Consider the following 22,811-nt stretch of genomic DNA (forward strand, 5'->3'; position numbering starts at 1 on the left):
TGTAAGACCCATTTTCTCACCAAACAATACATGATGAACGAAATTCAGAAAAAAAATATTTTGCTTCGATATAACGTAACGAAAATAAAAATCGAGTTACGTTATATCGAGGTATTACTGTATCAAACTTCAAGATTTTACAAGTCAAGTATGTTGAAGACTATATCAATTGGCTTTGGCCACATTGGCCTCCAGAAGTTTTCCGGGCACCTGGTCCCCTCAGAAAAGTGGCTATATATAGGCCGGTTATGAAGCAGGGCTTGCGACATATCAATCTTCAAGATTTCACGAACCAATTATATTGAAGACTATTCCAAACGTTTTTGAACATATTGGCCACGTTCCGGAAGTCCTCCGGGCACCTGGTCCCCTCAGGAAAGTGGCCATATATGGAACGGTTATGAAGCAGCGCTTGCGAAATATCGATCTTCAAGATTTCACGAACCAATTATATTGGAGACTATTCCAATCGTTTTTGGACACATTGGCCACGTTCCGGGAGTCTTCCGTACACCATGTTTCCTCAGGAAAGTGGCCATAATGGAATGGTTGTGAAGCAGGGCTTGCGACATATCAATCTTCAAGATGTTACGAATAAATATGTTAGAGACTATTTCAATCGTTTTTGGTCACATTGGCCATATTCCAGAAGTCTTCTGGCCACCTGGTTCACTAATAGAAGTAACCATAAACAAATAAGCTATGAATAATGATTGCGACGGATGCAATCTGCAAGATTTGTTGGAGGCTATTACAATTGTTTTTGTCCTATTGAGCACATGCCGGAAGTCTTCTGGGTATCTGATTCCCACGAGATAGATAGGTAATAAACTTATAAATTATGAAATAGGACTTGCGACATATCAGTCTTCAAGATGTTATGAAGCAAGTATGTTTTAGACTATTTCAAACAATTTTTTAATATTTGACGCATTCTGAAGGTCTTCCAGTCCTTTGGGTCCATCGGGAAATTATTATAAATGGATTAACTATGAAACAATGCTCGGGACACAACAGTTTTTAGGATTTTATGGAATATATATGTTGGTGACTGTTTCAAACACATCCCATAATCTGGAAGCTTTGTGGTCAACCGAATTTTCTTCTAGAAAGTATATAATGAAAAAATGAATATGCTCACGATATTGAAAACCATTTTGAGCTTTTTTTTGCCACATTGGCCATATTCCTGAAGTCTTCAGGATACTTGGTTCCTCTGAAAAAGTGGCCAAGAACGGAACAGTTATGACACAAGGTTGGGAACATATCAATCTTCAAGATTATGTGTATCACATATTCAGGAAACATTTTCAAACACTTTTGGTCACATTGCCATTTTCTGGAAATCTTCCTGATTCGAACGGATTCTTCCATAAACGGATCAGTTATGTAACAAGACTTACGATACATAAATCATCAATTTTTTACACCAATTTTTTAAGGTTCTTTTAGAATTTTTCTGCATATTTTTTCATGTTATTTACTATTACAGTCGACTCTCCATTACTCGATATTCAAGGGACCATTGAATAAAATAATTATCGAGTTATAGAATATACCTACGAAAAAAAATCCAAAATCGAAAGAACAAATTTCTGTATTTCCAATACATATATGATGACTTCTGTAAAAAAGAAAAAATATTTTGTCGATATTATTTTACAATATATATATATATTTGAAAACGTTTTTCGAAATGCACGAAAAATATCACTTATTTTACTGATAAAATATTTTTTTTTTATTTATTAAAACTTGCAAGTATTTATTCACTCCAAAAAAGCATTAGTACAAATTACCCCGAATAAGGAGGATTTAAAAATGGATATCGAGTTATGGAGGGAAATTTTCCTCTCACGTTACATCGACTAGTGGAGATATCGAGTTATAGAAATATCGACTTATGGAGAGCACAACGTATGGAAATTTGAAGGGACCGGAAAACCCATCGAGTTATTGAGTACATCGAGTTATAGAATATCGAGTTGTGGGGAATCGACTGTAATTGATTCAGGACTTCCGTAAGGTTTTTTTCCCATAGCATGGCACAATTCCCTTATTGGTAGGGGTCATGCCATCTGACACAGATTTTTTTTAACAAAATATTAAAATAATCTCCAAAATACATGATCTACAAAAACTTGACCAAAAGCAATTGAAATAATCTTCAAAATATTTATTCGTACAATTTTGTAGATGTACAATTTTGTAGATATGTCGCAAGCCTTGCTTTATAACCGGAACATTTGTTGCCACTTTCCTGAGGGAATGAAGTTTCCGGAAGATTTCGGAATGAAGTCAATGTGACCGAAAAGAATTGAAATAGTCTCCAACATATTTATTCGTAACAACTTGAAGATTGATATGTCGCAAGCCCTGCTCCATAATAGTTTCCAATATAATTGATTTGTAAAATCTTGAAGATTGATATGTCACAAGCTCTGCTTTATTACCGATCCATATATGGCCACTTTCCTGAGGGGATCATGTGCCCGGAGGATTTCCTGAACGTGGCCAATGTGACCAAAAGCGATTGAAATAGTCTCTAATATAAATGATTTGTAGAATCTTGAAGATTGATATATCGCAAGCCCTGCTTTATAACCTATATGGACCGGTTATGGCCACTTTCCTGAGGGAATCAAGTTTCCGGAAGATTTCCGGAATGAAGTAAATGTGACCGGAAGGATTGAAATAGTCTCTAACATATTTATTCGTAACATCTTGAAGATTGATATGTCGCAAGCCCTGCTCCATAATAGTTTCCAATATAATTGATTTGTAAAATCTTGAAGATTGATATGTCACAAGCTCTGCTTTATTACCGATCCATATATGGCCACTTTCCTGAGGGGATCAGGTGCCCAGAGGAATTCCTGAACGTGGCCAATGTGATCAAAAGCGATTGAAATAGTCTCCAATATAATTGATTTGTAGAATCACTTCCGGAACGTGGCCAATGTGGCCAAAACCAATTGATATAGTCTTCAACATACTTGATTTGTAAAATCTTGAAGATTGATATGTCGCAAGCCCTGCTTCATAACCGGTCCATATATGGCCACTTTCCTGAGGGAATCAAGTTTCCGGAAGATTTCCGGAATGAAGTCAATGTGACCGGAAGGATTGAAATAGTCTCTAACATATTTATTCGTAACATCTTGAAGATTGATATGTCGCAAGCCCTGCTCCATAATAGTTTCCAATATAATTGATTTGTAAAATCTTGAAGATTGATATGTCACAAGCTCTGCTTTATTACCGATCCATATATGGCCACTTTCCTGAGGGGATCATGTGCCCGGAGGATTTCCTGAACGTGGCCAATGTGACCAAAAGCGATTGAAATAGTCTCTAATATAAATGATTTGTAGAATCTTGAAGATTCATATATCGCAAGCCCTGCTTTATAACCTATATGGACCGGTTATGGCCACTTTCCTGAGGGAATCAAGTTTCCGGAAGATTTCCGGAATGAAGTAAATGTGACCGGAAGGATTGAAATAGTCCCTAACATATTTATTCGTAACATCTTGAAGATTGATATGTCGCAAGCCCTGCTCCATAATAGTTTCCAATATAATTGATTTGTAAAATCTTGAAGATTGATATGTCACAAGCTCTGCTTTATTACCGATCCATATATGGCCACTTTCCTGAGGGGATCAGGTGCCCAGAGGAATTCCTGAACGTGGCCAATGTGATCAAAAGCGATTGAAATAGTCTCCAATATAATTGATTTGTAGAATCTTGAAGATTGATATGTCGCAAGCTCTGCTTCATAACCGGTCCATATATGGCCACTTTCCTGAGGAGACCAGGTGCCCGGAGGACTCCCGGAACGTGGCCAATGTGGCCAAAAACGATTGAAATAGTCACCAATATAATTGATTCGTGAGATCTTGAAGATTGATAAGTCGCAAGCCCTGCTTCATAACCGTTCCATATATGGCCACATTCCTGAGGGGACCAGGTGCCCGGAAAACTTCCGGAACGTGGCCAATGTGGCCAAAACCAATTGATATAGTCTTCAACATACTTGATTTGTAAAATCTTGAAGTTTGATATGTCGCAAGCTCTGCTTCATATCCGGTCCATATATGGCCACTTTCCTGAGGAGACCAGGTGCCCGGAGGACTTCCGGAACGTGGCCAATGTGGCCAAAAACGATTGAAATAGTCACCAATATAATTGGTTCGTGAAATCTTGAAGATTGATATGTCGCAAGCCCTGCTTCATAACCGGTCCATATATGGTCACTTTCCTTAGGGGACCCGGTGCCCGGAGGACTTCCGGAACGTGGCCAATGTGCCCAAAAACGATTGAAATAGTCACCAATATAATTGATTCGTTAAATCTTGAAGATTGATATGCCGCAAGCCTTGCTTCATAACCAGTCCGTAAATGGCCACTTCCCCAGGGGAACCAAGTGACCGGAAGACTACCGAAATGCAGCCAAAGTGGCCAGAATGCCCAAAGTGGTTTAAAGTGACCTCCTCTTGATAAATCATGAAGAATGACATGTCGAAGTCTAGGTTTCTGAAGCACTTTGTAAGTGGATCATCATCCGGGAAAAAACCTACCCCACTACACCCCGGAATAACTCCGGAACCATGTGGCCAATATCATATTCTCTATGACATATGGAAACTAGAGAAGTGACCGGTTGCATTGGTGGTAAAATTTTAAAAATCGGTTCAGAAATAACGGAGATATGATTTTTTGAGTCTTTTTACGAATGCTCAAAACGTATCAAGAGAGGATAAGGGTTAACGGACCTTATTCGAGATTCGGTGGAGATTATATACTGGTGTTGGTAGAATACAGACATATATATTAGACCTGTTCATATTTAAAAAAATGTGTGGAAATCTATCGGTCAAGCAGTATTCGGAATTCTCATGCTAAGAGCAATGTCTGGTCAAATTTTCAGCTCATTTGATAAAGATTTCAGTATGCTTCAAGATGAAAATGTGTATTTGGGTTTATTTCAAGATTTGAAAAATTATAACTAGCATGTGGAAAATCAAAACCACTTGCTATTACCACTATTTGAAAGCTAATTCTATTCTGTTAAAGTTTGTCGAACACGCTAACAAGATTAAATTGAGTTTTAACATTGTTTGATCCAAATTTGTACTCCGCAGTACCCAGAAATTACAGTTTTCTCAATATACATGCACAGTACCAAAAAATAATGTGATTTACGTCTTTTGGGATGCACATAAAAGAAGCGAGCCGAATGACGTAAATTTGTGTCCAATTCCAAATACGTTAGTGTCTGATTCGGGAAATGTCGATCACAGTTCCATCGTTTTCGTGTCCTTTAACATGTAAAATTACATTTTTTGTTCAATAAATCTTCAAGGACACGTTTTTGTGTCATTCCATCACTTACATCATGTGTCATTCAGTCATAACCAGAATTACGTCCAGAGTAATTTTCATTATTTTTAAGAGTGTGGTATATAAAACATGCATTGGTATTTTTTTCAGACCCTAGTCAACGGGAATCAAACATAATACATTTATGAGTCCATTGACCATCAACAGATTACATGTTGCCAAAGGCAATAAATTACAATAAATGCCCAAAGATCCAGCACCGCATCGCAACCTGATGATAGTTAAATCATGCATGACACATATACCGGAAACGAATGAATTGAACAAGTTAGCATTGCTTTTTCTTTCCGAGTGATGATTGTTTTGATCGCATTTCACTGATCATTTAGAACGATTTGAAAACAATCATCATCATCGACTTAGAAAAGGCAGTGCTAACGTGTTCATTTTTTGTATTCTTTGAAGCTCACGGTGGTGCTCTTGGCTCACCCACAGTGGATTTACAAATGTGCTTCATAATAACCTATTTTTTACAATTTATTTTCGTAAGATAAATGGTTACTTTGAACGGGATTGACTTTTAGATTTGCATTGTCATCACGTCTGGAAATTAAAAATCCGAAATTTTCATGCAGTGAAAACAATTCCCGAAAAAAGAGATTTTCAAAAACCTCGAGATACAAACCTCAACCAAACTTTGTTAAAACTTGCTCCAATCATAAAATTGTGTTCGGCAAAAGTTCGTAGAATTGAATAAACTACTATGTAGAAGTATTTCCGATAAATTTTGATGTTTCGTTCGGTAGTTATGATTTTTTAAAGCTTGAAAATAGCCCGAAAACACATAATTGATTTGAAGCACAACTAAATTTACTCTAAATTGAGTGAAATTTTGGCCAGAAGTTCATTTCGCAATGAAAAATCAAAGTATTGGTTGACTGGAGAGTTTCCAGACATTTTTGAAAATATGAATAGGTCTAATATATATGCACGGCCGGTAAAATCGACTTATTTTGAATGTACAAAAAACGTATTGGAAAACAATTTTGATAAGGAAGGGTTCAATGGGCAAGAGTTCGCTCAATACTGCAATGACCGGGGAATCAATACCATCTACTCCACTCCATTGTTTCCCAACAAAATGGCCTTGTAGAAAGATACATGAAGCTCATCAATAAGGCCACGGCAACTGCTGCATCCAATTGGACTTACTATTTGGATGAACTCAGAGCGGTCGTGAAAGCACACAACTCAGCAGCTCACGTTGTAACCAAGGTCGCTGTAATTCCTTTCATACCTTTAGGATTACTTTCTTGGAGGTACGACTGTTATGGTTTTCAGTCTTAAATAAAACTCAAAAACGGATTTTCGCTTACATCCGACGTTTCGGACACATGGGTAGTGTGTGGTCTTCCGATTCCATGGCATCCTCTTGCAGGGCGAGCGATGGAATCAAGACCAATTGTTTTCGGTCCGCGTGGCGCGAGTGCGAAAAGAGATTCGCGTTTGTAGTGTGTGGTCTTCCGATTCCATGGCATGGAGTTGTGTTTGATCTTCCGACCTTGACGCTTGCTCTTGCGGGGGCCGGCGATGAGGGCAGGATCAAACATGTCGCGCGTCGATCGAGTAAAGTGAAAAAGTGCCGCTTTCGATTAGTTCTTTTTGATCTTCCGACGTTGACGCATGCTCCTGGGCAGTGCGTCAAGAAAGCCCGAGCAGTCGTCAGTTGTTTTCCCTCACGGGTTGCACGCCTATTTTCTCTGAGTGCTTTTATATAGCCTATTAAACGAGTGAAGTTCAAAGAGGATTGTTGCTGCTCAAGGATGACGGATCAATTGGTGAGCTCGTTTTATGCTACTGTTTCTAATCTATAAAATATGTATGATTGCACCCTTAATCGTTACAACGGTGAGACGTAAATATGATTTTTCAAAAAATATGAATGGTTCGTCACTGTGAGTGTCGACATAAACTATGATTCATAAATTATTTATGTCTAAATTTTTTTTTACTCAAAACACTTTCTTCTTTTTACCTTTATTTTTGTAATTAAAAAAAAAAACTTTGAATGGTTCGACACTTCAAGTGTAGACTTCCAAAAGGTTCACTTTATTCAACAAACTTTGAAACGTTCGTCACATCAAGTGTCGGCATATTTTTTCTCTACATAGATGTTGTTCATATCAAATGAAAATATTATATCTACATATAAGCATGTTTATATCTCACAAATAATTATTTATCATGGTCTAATCGCTTATCAAAGTGAATCCTGTGACCCAACGATCCTTCCCATTAACAAACATCCCTCCCAGTAACCTTTGTGGAGATGCAGAGGCAAACACGGTCTCCAAATAGCAAAGATTACACACTAACATTCCTTCCCTCAATCCCACCTGACTGCAAGGACGTGGCCGGCGCCGTTATTGACCATGTATAAATAGAGGCACTGAATTATGCACACTGAAGAAGATTATGGCCAATCCCAGCCGAACTTCTAGTTGATTCTTTGTGCATTTTCACTGACTTCGGTCAATCACGGAATAGCAACCACTGATATGTGTAGTCAGTCTAAGCTAAGCTAAGCTAGCTAGCTAGCTACATCCGACGTTTTGGACACATGTATTGTGCCTTTTTCAAGGATCTGTGGACAATGATACATTATGTCGTGTTATGTGTATGTGTATGTACTCACTAGCTGTGTTCCGTTTTACCGTTTGCCCACAGCATAGGCAACTTTTGTCCAACAACATAAAACGCTACGACAAGATTATCAGTTACCAGACGATCACAATTTACAGGCGGACTTTCTTATCATCCGGATACAGTACTTCAGCGGAGTTTCAGCACTTAGTACGATCTACCTTTGGGAGCTGAGGATCATCCTTTTAGTTGAGAACTTAGCCGGTAGGGGCGCTTTTTCTGACTTGCACTGTATGAACTATGAGGGATAGAAACGTAATTTTTTTAACAAATTATATCTCTAGAACCTGATGTTTTGGAAGGTTGGTGTCATCGGTAGAGTTGTTCAGTAGCTCAAGGACTGACATGCGGTGATCATTCTGATACGGAATTATGGCACCAGGCGGCGCTAGTGAGCATTGAAGTTTTATTTGGCGGATAGCTCAGTAGCCTGACCTCTTAGAACGATGGCGTCTTCGGCGAAGTTGTTCAGTAGTACAAGGGCTAACATTATTCGAGCCAAAAGTTCCGAGATTTTGTCCACAGGTGGCGCTAGTGAGCAAGGAATTTTTGTTTTTCGGATAACTCGATAGCCTGATCATTGAATTTTTACTTGGGCCTTAATTCAGAGTTTTGCAACCAGGCGGCGCTAGTGAGCATGAAACTTTCGTTTGGCGGATATCTCTGGAGCCTAACCACTTACAAAGATTGCGTCTTCGGCTAAGTTGTACAGTGGCTACAGGGCTATTATTTTTGTAGCCAAGTGGCACTAGTTAGCATAAAACATTTGTTTTGCAGATATCTCAGGAACACCAAGAATGAAATTTATGGTTTGTTATAGTTTATGTCAAATGAGCTATGCTCATGGTTTGTTTTGGAAAAAACTATAAATACATGTTATTTCAACTTAAATAATTATTCCTCCCAGTTTTTAATCACATAAATTTGATTGAATTTATGAACGTCAACCAGCCGCAATTTTATCCCATTGTAGAAAATAATTCACCGCATGTATTTTTCCGTAGGCACTTTTACTTTAACGCGAAGAAAAATGATAGTCTTGTGCTACTGAACAACTTTGCCGAATGATAATAACCTCTGAAGTACCTCCAGTAATTTCTTCACTATTTATCCGGAAATTTTACTGGAGTTCCACCTGGGATTCCTTCGAAGCTCTGGTGGGATCTTCTTAGAAGTTCTTCTGAGAATTTTTGTTCGAATTTCTTCAGAGCTCCACCGGGAATTCCTAAGATGTTCCTGGGAATTGTTCCAAGAACCCAGCTGGGAGTGTCACCAGGAATTCTTCCGGAAGTTTCATTTGGAATCCTCCCAGGTATTCTACAGGTTTATTTCCAGAGAGTTCTCCAGGAAACTTCCCAGGAGGAAATCGCCCGGAAACTCATCCATTAATTCAGCTGTTCCTCCATAAATTTCAGGAGATCTTCCAAGAATTTCTGAGGATACGAAACTTTTTTGTTAAAAAGGTAGTTTAAAAACTTAAAGAGAGAAGAACTCCATGCTTACCAGGAAAAAGCTTTCCATGTTTCACACGAAAAATAAGTTCCTTCAAGATGAATTCCAAATCCCGATGAAAAATATTTCTACGAGATGAATTCTAAATTCCAATAAGAAGTATTCCTTACTTTTGAAACTTTTACGAAAACACTGAGAAACTAATGGAAAGAAATATAACACGCTTATGATCTTTCGTCCTAAAAACTCTTTTCTTGGTGTTTTTCCTACAAAGTTAGACTGTCAGACTTTTTTCTCATATTTTTTTTTGTTTTTGAAGTTTATCCTTCCGAGTTTTTGTCTTCTATCTGATAAGTTTTAGTATTGTGTTTGACCTGCTGTTTTGTGGTGCAGAAGTTCCGAGTTTACTGTACAGTATTGCTTTGGCAACTTTCAAATTACCCTCTGAAGTTTTTTCGTGTGGATGTCACTATGAAGCTACATGAAATTCTATAGTGCCAAAGCTCGTGAGGTTGCATGGTGGCACATAAATTCATAAGCAGCTTAAACTACACTCAAATAGGAAATACCCCACGAAGTTGTGTGATACCGCTGAAAAAACGTGACTGCAAATATCACTCATGTCTAGTTCAATCTACTGTCAGTAAATTAATGCATGCAATTCATTTCATTTTTATTCAAAATCCACTTGCACAATCAAACAACTACAAACCGATCAATTACTGCCCTCAGAAATCCACTCATTTTGATGTGCTTACAAATCAGCAAAACTCAACATCATTAATTGATCCCATATTAAAAACTCAAATCAATCATTGCCGATGGTTTCAGCCATTTGTTGCAGAAAAAAAAACAACCCTCTCAATCGAAATCGATCAACGGTAGCTCTTTCTCGATAATTGCCCACCAATAAAGCGTGAATCTGTTTTTACAATTTTTCTTCGATATTGCTTTTTCTCTCCATTTGGCTGTGGGCGCCCGGCTGGTTTCCACTTGCCAAAGAAAACTCAACCCCTGCCGATTTCACACGGATGGAAAAACCTTTGGATGCCTTCCATTTGGACTTTGTTCGTTCGCCCTGCCGGTTTGAATGTGAGAAAAAAGCAAGAAAACAACAAGGAATTCTACTAGCTTTGATTTCTGGACGGTTTTTGTTTGTGGGCCAGTTGCGTTGCTTGTGCGGGGTTTCCCACTGAAAGATGACTTTGCTAAACGATGTTTGCCACTGGGAGGCCGATTTGTGATTCGCCTTCGCTATGGACGTGATGGTTTTTTGGTGAAGAAAAACGGTAATTGGGTACGACTTACCTATTTTTTGCGGTGCCCAATTGATGATTTTGCTGAAAGGAAAGCAAATTATTTGTGAGTCTAATTTTAATGCTATGGAACTGTTCGGAAAAAAAAATGTGACAAATTGTTAACAGCGACCTAAAGAAAGTCAAATTAGAAGCAGCTTACATTCATTTCTTAAATCTAAGTGTTCTGGGTTCGAATACGTTCTTTTGATTGAGAATTATTTTTATTTTCAGTTGGATTAAAATTGTGCGCTTTTTCAAGCTGCATAGAAAGTTTCTGAGCTTTTTTTCAACTAGTAAGAATTCGAGACAAACCGGTATATTTATACCGAAATAAGAAAGAACATCTATTTTAACTTGATTCTTGTTCTGAAAAACGTATCTCACGCTAGCTAAAGCTGTGAAAAGAACAATCTTTGCATTGTATGCATGAAAAATCTGCTGGATAAATTAAACTCTTAGCCGTGATTCCACGCCATCAACTTTCAGAATCTGCTTCCCAGAAGCGCTTCCAAGTGGAACTAGGTGAAAAGTCATCGAGATTTGCTAACATGCACTCCACTTTATGAACAACGAGGAGAAGATATGATGCTGACGATGTCTTATGAGGCAGCAACATGATGTGGAATGATGGCGATGCTGTTTTTCACCCTTGCATGCAAGAAGGGATGAAAAATCGCTGCCATCGTTGCAAATACAATATTCTCTGAGTAGCATTAAAAGGTGAAGATGATGACATTGTCATCAGCATTCTCATCGTCACCCATTCAACAGGGTGAGCAACATATGTCATCTTGATCTTCTACAAGTCTTGGGTCAAGTCTTGAGTAGAAAAGTTTAAGCAGAAAACAAAAAAAAAGTAGATGAAAAACCCGAATTCCGTACTATACCATTTAATTCCACTAGAGTTTGTATCCTTTGACAGATACGCGTATTTCGACCTCAACTGTAAGGCCGTCTTCAGTGTCGTGACGGCCTTACAGTTGAGGTCGAAATACGCTGATCTGTCAAAGGATACAAACTCTAGTGGAATTAAATGGTAAAGTACTAAATTCGGTTTTTTCATCTACTTATAGGTATTCTACTAAACAGCTCGAAGATTTATTATCAAAAAAAAAACTTCTATGCAATTTACACGCAGCCTGCGTCCTTTGGTGGAGAGGTCTGTTTGATCCGAAAACAAAGATTTTTGACATCCCTAAGTTAACTCAGATAAAGCAGATGTGGATATATTATATGATATTGGTCAAAAAAGACAGCATCATCATCAAATAAACTGGTGTTATTTGATGATGAGGCGTTTGAGGCGTAAAGTTTGAATTTGCATATTATTCCATTAGAGTAATTCCAAGCAACAGCACCAAAATTTGGTAAATTTTTTAATTCATTTTTTTCTATTGAGCTGAAACTTTGCACAGTTTTCCAGTTCCATCTAAATCGTCATTTTCCGATATCAAATCTTCAAGTTGAGTCACGACTAACTTTTCAAAAGAGTGTGTGTGAAAATGGTTCAAAAATATTCAAAAAGCTGCACAGCAAAAACGGTTCGTTCGATTGTTAGACAACTAAAGAAACAAAGTTAGACAACTAAATAAAGATTCCAAAAAAATACACACAGTAAAAAAATTTTTTTTTGCATTAAAAAACATAATTTTTGACACAAAAACTCAAATATCTCAAAACCCTATTGGAATACCAACGTAATTTTTTGAGGGAAAACGGTCCATTATATTAGCTATCTACCATAAAAATTTGGTGATGGTAAACCAATAAACAAAAAAGTTATGACATTTCAAACATGTCACAATTTTCACATTTAGTAGAAAAAAATTTTTTTTTTCGGTGTAAATTATTACGGGAACCGCAGTTTGTTGCTGATTTTATTGTTAAGGGCCTTGCGTGAATTAAACAAGTCGTTTTCATGTATTCATTAGTATTATGTATATTATATGTATAAATGTATATGTATAAATATTATATGTATATGTATATATGTATAAATTAAAATGAATTAACAGATTACACGAAAATAATTTTTTTTTTACCAGGATATTTTTTTTAGAGTATGATCGATGAGTTTCTAAATGTTATATATAAACTTTAAAAGTTTTGGATTTGGGTATGCGTTATGAGATCATGAAAACATTTTATTAATACTTATTTATTTATTTATTGTTATTCAATTTTATTACAATATCGAACACTTTTGCATCATTATCAGTACAGTTCGAGTATAGTTTTGCTTTAATTTTATTTTCTGACAATGGAATGAAACAGTGAAATTTTTGGGTTCCTTGGATCGTTTTCGCGTTATTATATTGCTCGCTGAGCTCTGATGCCCTTAATTCGTACTCTTCAGTAGTAGTAATACAAAATGATAATTTTGTTAAATCTTCTTCTTTTCTGCGATTCGCCCAATCAAATAGTTCTTTTGCAGTTTTAATTGGATGCTCACGTTCTTTGGCTAAACTTGCTCTTGTGGCCATGCGCTTTATGGTTCCTCCAATAGCATCACAAGGACCTTTGCCATGTGACGTAGCAAAGAAATGCCATTCTGCATCAATTCCGTACTTTGATTTAAATTGACATAGGCTCGAAAAATTCTTACGGTTTTTGTACTGCGATGCTGCTCCATCAGACATGAAATATATCTTTCTGATTTCTTTATCCTTATCAACGCGTAAAAAGTTAATCATTTTGGCAATGAACAAATTTACAGATACTGAGTCGTGTCTTAAATCTTCGGAAATTACAATAAAACTAAAATGTCCAATTTGCGTATTTCCATTGAAATAAATAACGAATGGATGAATTGTAGCTTGTTGTACGTTCCAGTGATAGGACTGCACTTCATCTTGCAATACAAAGCTATAGTTTTCAGAAAAAACACAAATGACTAAAAATTCACCATCTTGTAATGTATTTTTCGTATTTTTCAAAAAGCGGGATTGCTCTGTTTTAATAAAGTTGTGAGGAATTAAACTTTCTAATTTCAAGCAAAAAAATGACACAAACTCATCTACAGGTTTTACAATAGTTTCTAGGTCACACCTATCCGTGGTCACCCATTGCTCAAATGATAACTGATCAATATAATTTTCTTCAAACTCAGCGAATAAAGTATTTTCCAATGATGAAGATGATGATGAAAATTTTTCACTAAGTGTCAAATTTGTGAAATATTTGAAATGTCATAACTTTTTTGTTTATTGGCTTACCATCACCAAATTTTTATGGTAGATAGCTAATATAATGGACCGTTTTCCATCAAAAAATTACGTTGGTATTCCAATAGGGTTTTGATATATTTGAGTTTTTGTGACAAAAAATGATGTTTTTTAATGCAAAACATTTTTTTTTTACTGTGTGTATTTTTTTTTTGAATCTTTATTTAGTTGTCTAACTTTGTTTCTTTAGTTGTCTAACAATCGAACAAACCGTTTTTGCTGTGCAGCTTTTTGAATATTTTTGAACCATTTTCACATACACCCTTTTGAAAAGTTAGTCGTGACTCAACTTGAAGATTTGATATCGGAAAATGACGATTTAGATGGAACTGAAAAACTGTGCAAAGTTTCAGATATTTTTGAAATGGTCGATCAGAATCGACTTGCATGCCTCCGTGGAATCCCTCATTAGCGATTTTTTGCATTAAAGTCACCAATGACAATGACTTATTGCGAGTCAATTTTTAATAAGTTAACTTACTGCCCAGTGCATTGAAAAGGAAAATAGGCAGCTATGAAAGTATATTTACCAAGCTGTGTTCAACAGAAACACCCAAAGTTTCAAAAACTTAAGATTCAAATGACGAAAAAGCTTGATGTTTTATACGCCTATGAATGATGATAGCAACTCCATGACATGCTCCATCCGGTCGATCATTACAATACACAAAGGTTCACTGAGTAAGAATGTATCCAATTCAAGACAAAAAATAATACAATAAAACTATATTGGAACGAATTCATCCAATACTCATATCATGGAACGTCCATTGCAACAGTCATCTTCTCTTTTATCCCAACTTCACTGAGCACACATTTTGAACAAATTCGGACTAATCCGACGAGCAGGGCCATTTCTATAACAGACAATTTATATTCAATCAACTATCCTAAGCTCATCATTCAAACATCACCGACCACCATAAATTCCCGCGCGTGATCGCCATATACGCTTATCTCCGTTTTCCCAATTGGCGCTGCTGCTACTGCTGTTCCTGCTAATACTTTCAATCGTTCCAATTCCCTCGGATCGATGTTCTCACTCTCGACCATCAAGCTCCAATCGTAATGCCACCCCTCCACCATTTCCTTCACCACAACTGAGCGGGAGTTCCCGATAAAATGGTGTTATTATAACACTTTCATTTTGTAACAATAGGTCTACCATTGAGGTAAATGCAGTATTCTTATATTCACTTTTCATATATTTTGTTATTTTGATCATTGAATTAATTGTAAATAGCATTTCTACTGTGGAAATAGGAGTCGTGACGTACAATAGAAGTTTGGAACATTTTCTATACTAAATTGAGACTTAAACAATGTAATTTATGATACATTCATTGAATGGTTTTCAAGACATTTTTCACAAAAAAATAAAAATTTATTGCTTTTCTACAATTATTTTTGCGTTATACAGTATTGTACTTAAAACTCATCAAAACGATTTAATGTAACTGCAAATACGACAAGAGCTTTTAAAGTTGTCATAAATAGTTTTACAGATTTTGAACATAATGAATAAATTGAAGAAATTGTTTTGATACGAACAGTTGTGCAGTGCATAATTAGGAAACTTGTATTTAAAAATATAAACTCTCGTCTTCTCATTGAGTGCTGTAGGGCCCAGTTTTGCAAGGGCAGAATTCGCCATTGATTTGAGAAAAAAAAACATATTTTTTTGTTCAAAATCTAGAAAGTTTACATGAAAATGTTTCACGGTATTCAATTTTCCAACGTAAACGGAGTAATCATTGTCTGTAAGATTTTGTTTATGTTAATGTTTTATTCTTCGTACCAATTGTTCATTTGTAGATCCTTCGAAAAAGGCACAATAAATGTGACCGAAACGTCAGGTGTAGAACGGAAATCCGTTTATGATCCCTCGAGACTGAAAGCCGAAAACCCAAATACATAACTTTCACAGATCTTCATTGACTTTTGCGGACGAAATCGGCTTTCCGTTGATCACATTCTGTTCTCGTCGATGTTCATGAACTATCGTGGTCTTTCAGAAATCTTCAATCTTTCATGGATCTTCACGAAGCTAAGGCATATATTTTTTGGAGTTCATGGAAGATCAGAAACATCTAATCAAATAAGCACAATACTCAATTCGCTTAAGCCAACATTCAAAAAACTTTGCAAAATTTAAGAACAAACAATACCACTAATTAAAATTGTAGCTTCTAAGGCCTATATTCGACTGAGTTCTTAAGGGACCAAAAACATTCGTACAATATAATATTACGAGTCAGTGTGCTTACACGAGGGATCAAATATATATGTTACAGTTCAAAACTTATGTGATGGCTGAGGAGTTGTATGATTACTAAAAACTATCAATAAGTAACTACGCTTTTACATCGTAAGACCTGGAGTTCTTCTTCATTGATGATGATGATGATGATGATGATGTGGTACTACCATCTATTGTAGCAAGGCATCTGCCTATAGCACTGGAATAATTTGAAAAGCAATTTGATCAAGATTGTATTGTTGTTCGGGATCTGTCAGTCTCCTGTATGAAGGGTCAAAAACGCATGTGTGGACCCGCAAGCAGAGACATTTGCGCGAAACCCGCGGCAGAGGAAGAGAATTTTCCAAAAAAAAAACTTTCACAAACAACTGAACAACTGTACAATTAAGCCCTTGATTAACAGAATACTCCCAATAAATGGGGTCGAAGAGCCCGCCCTCAATCCACGAAATTTTAGCAACAGGGAGCAGGCAGTTCCAAGCTCCCTGTCTAATCGTTTCATTCGGGTGCCCTGATGGTCCCACCCATCCCAAAATATATACAGTAGTAGAAATATAATTTAATAAAATATAATCCAACATGGAAAGATCTCACCGGTTTCTTTTATCCTTGTGTATTAATTAAGAATTGAAAGCCTCAACTCCAAAGGATTATTGGGAGAGCTTAACTCACTGAAACAGCTATAACAACGTTAGTCGTGAAACACGGAGACGCATCATCAGTGAAAGTCGCGCCTACTATGAGCTCCAGAAGAAGCTGCGGTCGAGAAAGATTCACCCCCGCACTAAATGTACCATGTGGAGTGCAGGAGAACGGTGTGTGGCGGCGGAGAATGAACCACGAGCTCGCTAGGCTCTACGGCGAACCCAGTATCCAGAAGGTTGCGAAAGCCGGAAGGGTGCGCTGGGCAGGGCATGTTGCAAGACTACCGGACAACAATCCTGCAAGGATGGTGTTCGCGTCGAATCCGGTTGGCACAAGAAGGCGGGGAGCACAGCGAGCGAGGTGGCTTGATCAACTTTTATGTCAGACACAATTTGGTTGGACCACTAGCCTGGCAAACTTTGGCTTGCCATCAAGTAGGCTGTTGAAAAACGCCATGTAATATCATACCAAATGACATTTATGTTCACTCTCATTTTCCAATTTTCCCGGTGTATATTTTGAGCTTTTTATACATACATACACGTCGGAATACTTCAAGAACATAACTGTGAAAGAATCAGATAAACCCATTGACTCCTTCTCAAGTTGTTTCGTGACATACAAACACCAATCCATTTTCATTTAGATAGATAGATAGATAGATAGATAGATACAAGATAGATTGTTTGTTTCAAACGCGCTTGCATGCCCATACAAAATTCTTCATTTCTTTCATATGAGAAAACAACAATACTGTTCTAGACCATAAAATATAACTTTCGAGCATCGATAGTGTTACAGTTTTTGTTGATAAGTATTGTTATACTCATAGATAACGTTTAAATTCTGTGACAAATAAATTGCCATTCAAGCTGGCAAACTTGCATGCAAGTTGGCTGAAATAGTTAAATTTTGAATTTTTAAAAGCCAATATGAAAAAACAGGCGTGCTATGACATTTTTGAAACATAACAACCCTTTATTAAGTAAATATCGTTTTTCAGTGCTTGAGACAAAAATGTTTTCCGCAACGTAATCAGAATGATTCATACAATGAAAAACTGACAATTTTCAGTAAGAACAATAAACATTTCAAACTTGCTGAAACATTCATCAATAAAAATAAAAGTTTCTATGGTAGACCATAACTTTATGGTGTTTCAATAAGTTCAACTATTGCATCAATTGTGAATTTTTATTCGGGTTGAGCATTCTTGCGCTGAGAATTGGTCGGTCCATTGGTTGGTTGGTCTGATCCAAAAAGCAAGCCAGCAACGTCTTCGGAATGCGCGCTGCATTCCGGTCCCGATCCCGGACGCCCATTCGGAAGGAAAATATTTATTCGTATATAGTTTTGAGAATGGAAACGGAAAAATTTCATTCATCTCGTGCCATTGAATTGGCGTTCGATCTGAGGGGTTATGAAACGGGGTGCACTATTGGATGGAAGCAATTTAGGTCGGATTATCTCTTCCTGTGGATGGGCGAGAGCAAAGTTGAATTCCGTTCCCGTTCTCGACTGTGTGGAAATGGAAGGTTTCGGGGTGCTGTGCTGCTGAGATATGAAAGTTGATTTTTACCGATTCTGATGCTGCAGATGTAGCGTTTCGAAAGATGCCAGTAGTGCTCGGAAGCATAAGATAACAAATTCGAACGAAGTAACGACGTGCTTCGGGGAGTTTCTCTTGAAGTGAGAGCATGCGAATGGTGTTGATTTCAGTTTGGCATGTTTAAGTCGATCGGAGAACTTTGTTGCTTACATACCGGGAAAAACGATTGGAAAGAAATTCAGTTGGTAACTGTTGAGAAATTTTGAGGTTGCCATTATTACGTACGTATCTCATTCAAGTGTCTCTACTATCTCATGTATGATAATATTTAAGAACTCATTATTTTAGGAAGAGAAATATTAAAGGCTAATTTGGAAATTAATCCTTATAGAAGAAACTTGCTTATCGTGAGAATATTATCAGTTCAATACTCATAACTTCAACTCTGAATTAAAAAACATTTACTACGATGCATACAAAATAACAAATCAAAGTTATTGCAAACGTGCTGAACAATGTTTTCTGAGTTTTACATCTTTCAAACATAAATTAAAGGTTGCACCTGAGAAGCTATGGCGGAACCTGTGCCAAGTACTTTGAAGTGATCAAATTTTTTGAAACCGAAATACAATTTTGTTTATTGATATGTTCTTTCGAATGGAACTGGAAAAGCTCAATCAGTAAATAATAAATTGATTCTTCATTTATTGACGAGTTCCCTCGAATTCATGAATTCACGAATTCATGTTTGGGACAAAAAACGGAAATGTCCGCAAAGAGGCCCTGGTGGAGGTTGTAGGATAAAAAATTGAAGGAGAAAAGATCAAAAGACAAAAGGTCGAAGGACAAATGGCCAAGAAGACAAAAGGTCGAATAAAAAAGTCTCTTTTGAGTTTCGACATATTTTTATTTCTTCCAAAACTTACTGCTTAGTTGCTAACACTTTCACCACAAGTGTTTCCCTTCTCATCTGTGATTTTTTCCTTCTTTCCAATGATAGTTGTTCTTTTGAAGAAACCATTTGAAGCAATTTCTGTTTAGGTTTTTTTTATATCTTTATAAACGAGATTTTCAGCCCTGGCCTAGTTCATCTCGGGACCAACGGCTTTACTTCCCTTCCGAAGGAAGTCGTCATTGAAATGTTAGTGACTATCTCGGGTATGGGATTCGATCCCAGGTCCTCGGCGTGAGAGGCGTGTGTTCTAGCCACTACACCAGGCCCGTCCCTTTTTTTTTGGGCTATTGTTTTCCATACGAAGCATTCATTTTCTGTACGGATTTTATTATTTCGAGTTATGCTCTTGAGTGGTCATAAGCTTTAAATTTGACAAATTTTTAGGGATAGAATTGTATCTTTCTTTTAAACATTGGCTATTCTTGTGTAACTAGATACTTTAGTGATTTTATACAGGTGTGGGCAATTGTATCGACGATTATTCCTTCTTTAAAACATCGGTTCTGCTTCATAGACACCTTTATATTATACCTTCTTCTGAAAAACGGCTGTACTTTATGCTTTGAATTGTGTGTGGGCATTTCAAGTGCATATTTGACAAAGGATTGTCCTTGTTTTTAAGTTTTGCTGTTCTTTAGGGTTATGCATCGTAGTATTATCTGACTTTTGGTTTCGAATGATTTCAGATAGCATCAGGAACTAATCATCATCTTTTTTCTGGCATTACGTCCCAACTGGCACAACAGTGAAAAAAGAAACGAAAATTCGACAATAGTGTTTGACCTGTTGCATGCTCCTTTGTGGGCGAGCAACGGAATCTGGATCAATTGTGTACGGTTCGCGTTGTGCAGGAGAAAAATTAACAAGGCATGCGAGTGAAAAAAAAACATGATCTATTGAATTTGTTGCGTACTCCTTCTTGAGTTTAGGCGGTTGAATGAAGTTCAATCGTGCTTAGTACCTCCACTATTGATACATTTACCCTATAGCACTTTAACGTTCAAAGATCCGTCCTCGTAATAATCGTCATAATCGAAACTTCAACAGCAGGGGCAAACATTCATTAATGTATCCTGAGTTGCGTCCTCCTGGTCCAGTTGGTCGTAGAGCGTGCGACCGCACTGAGAGCTCAACGCATACTGAATTTCGTGCCGGCAAGTGTTCGGCTTATTCGAGTGGACGACAGTGTTGCCACATTTTTCCGACTCTCATCTGTGTTTTCGGCTGAAAAAATATTTTTTATCTTAAGTCAACCTCCAAAAATCTTGGCAAAAATCTGTGTCGCAAAATATCCATTTTTTTTTTTAATTTTTAGACTAGGATAAACTTTTGCAAACGTTGGCATGTCAAAAAATTTTAAATTTGACTAAACTAATTCTTCTAAAAGTAAGTTAAAGTACATAGATAGTTTCTAAAATATTAAAATACTTATTTTTTTAGAACAACCAAGCAGAGTAATGGTATTTCAGATTTATGTCTTCCAAAACCGTGTCATAAACTTGTGAAATATCCTAAAATCTTAAAAAAAATATTTATCCCAAAATTCTGTGATCACAGATATCTGTAGATAGGGGGGTCTGTAGCCTTGAGGTTACGCTTCCGCTTCATAAGCGGAAGGTCATGAGTTCGATTCCCAGCCCCTCCACAAAAAACCCGTCCAGCCACCAGAAGACGCCTCACGGAGCACATCCATCCTCCGTCAGTATCAGATGGTGACTGAGACAAACTGACCCTCTTCGCAGGCAGCTAGCCTCACTAATAGCAGAGCTCTCTCCTACCTGCTCAGTGTGAGAGCAAAAGAGTAGGAGAGAGTGAAACTAAATGTAAATATAGATAAGTTGAAAATAGATCTGTATCGATAAAGCAGCAGATCAACTGATTCCGCCACAGTAGTGGCCACGAGCACGGAATGCCTATAGAAAAAAAAAAAGATATCTGTAGACAATAATAGGAAAATATCTGTGTAATTACAGATAAATCTGTGTTCACCCGATTCTGTTATTGCACGGATTTTTTGACACGGCCGTGCAAAAAATGTTTCCATACAAATTTTTCCGCCAAAACCTTATTTTTGCATGAAACGTCGAGAAATGGTGTTACTTTTTTTTAAACGTTTTTTGAAAATTTGAACTGAAAACTTTTTTGCACGCTACGCATCCCCCGTGCAAAAATAGAATCGGGTGTATGTGGCATCACTGGTGGACGAAGGTACGGTGCTGCCATCTGGGAAAAATTTGCTGGATGCGTGAAGCGTCGAAAATTTTACCCAGTAAGGTATAGGAAGTGAAATTTCAAATGCTTATATAAAATTAACTAGTTAATAGTTTTTTTTTTAACCTTCTCAGTATATGTTTATAGACTTTCGATGGGCTACATTAAAGGCATATTCTAATATGCTGCTGATTCTATATTTTATCAAAAGTCTAACCCCGTACACTTAACAGAATTAAATTGAAATGTTTTGATTTTTTAGAAGCATTTGAAAATTGAGTTCCTATGCTTTGCCATGTAAATGATTCGGAGCTTCACGCACAGGGTCAACTGTGGTAATTACCTTCGAAGACGCGAATAGGTATGTGGCTGTAGAGCGTAAGAACTCAGCATCCATAAACAAATCGCGTCTACGAAGGTAATTACTACAGTTGACCCTGTGCGTAAAGCTCCGTGAAAAGTTTATCAACATATACTGAAAAGATTTTATATAATGATTGTAGCTAATTTTATATAAGCATTTTAAATTTTACTTCCTATACCTTACCGGATAAAATTTTCGACGCTTCACGCATCGAGCAAACTTTTCCCAGATGGCAGCACCGTATCTTCGTCCACGGAGATAAAAACGTGAGCGTGTTGGGGGTTTGGCATCTAAGTCCGAAAAAGACATGGATTTGCGAAAAGAGATGTGTTCATAGTTAGTACTCGGATTCAGTTTGGCTTTCTATTCCGCAGAATCATAAGGTGTTCTGTAGCTTAGTTGGTTACAGCGGCGGTCTAGCGTACACGGAGTCGCAAGTTCGAGCCTCACTAGAACGCGTATTTTTTCGCAAATTTATGTCTCAATTTGTCAAACAAACACACTGTGTCTTCTGATTACAAAAACTCAACAGCAGTTTTTTATAAAAAGTGAGTCACAAAAGGGCATTTTTTTTCCGTACGGGTTTGGGTCGAAAGGTCTCAGATTTTCATGAAACTTTTTCCACAGACAGGGCTCATCAATAAATGAATAAAAAAAATTGAGAAAAATTCAGGGTCGCCTATTTTCACGGAAAACTCAGTTGGAATTTTTTTGTTTTCCCCTTACACTACTTACTTTGAAAAGTCATAACTCAAGAACGAAGCATCGTAGAAACAAAGTTTTTTATAAAAATGAAAGCAAATT

The 22,811-nt window shown here is 37.0% G+C and overlaps 1 protein-coding gene across 3 annotated transcripts in view; it reads right to left on the reverse strand.

The window, feature by feature from the left end:
• The window catches only part of LOC5574559 (connectin), a 764,796-nt gene that overhangs the window by 674,218 nt on the left and 67,767 nt on the right, over positions 1–22,811 (reverse strand). For all 3 annotated transcript variants that reach the window (XM_021849123.1, XM_021849121.1, XM_021849122.1), the window contains one exon: positions 10,810–10,841. The gene's annotated coding sequence lies outside the window, so the exon portion shown is untranslated. The remainder of the gene's footprint in view (positions 1–10,809; positions 10,842–22,811) is intronic.

The sequence above is a fragment of the Aedes aegypti genome, chromosome 3, assembly GCF_002204515.2.
Source record: "Aedes aegypti strain LVP_AGWG chromosome 3, AaegL5.0 Primary Assembly, whole genome shotgun sequence".
In the NCBI taxonomy this organism is placed as follows: Eukaryota; Metazoa; Arthropoda; class Insecta; order Diptera; family Culicidae; genus Aedes; species Aedes aegypti.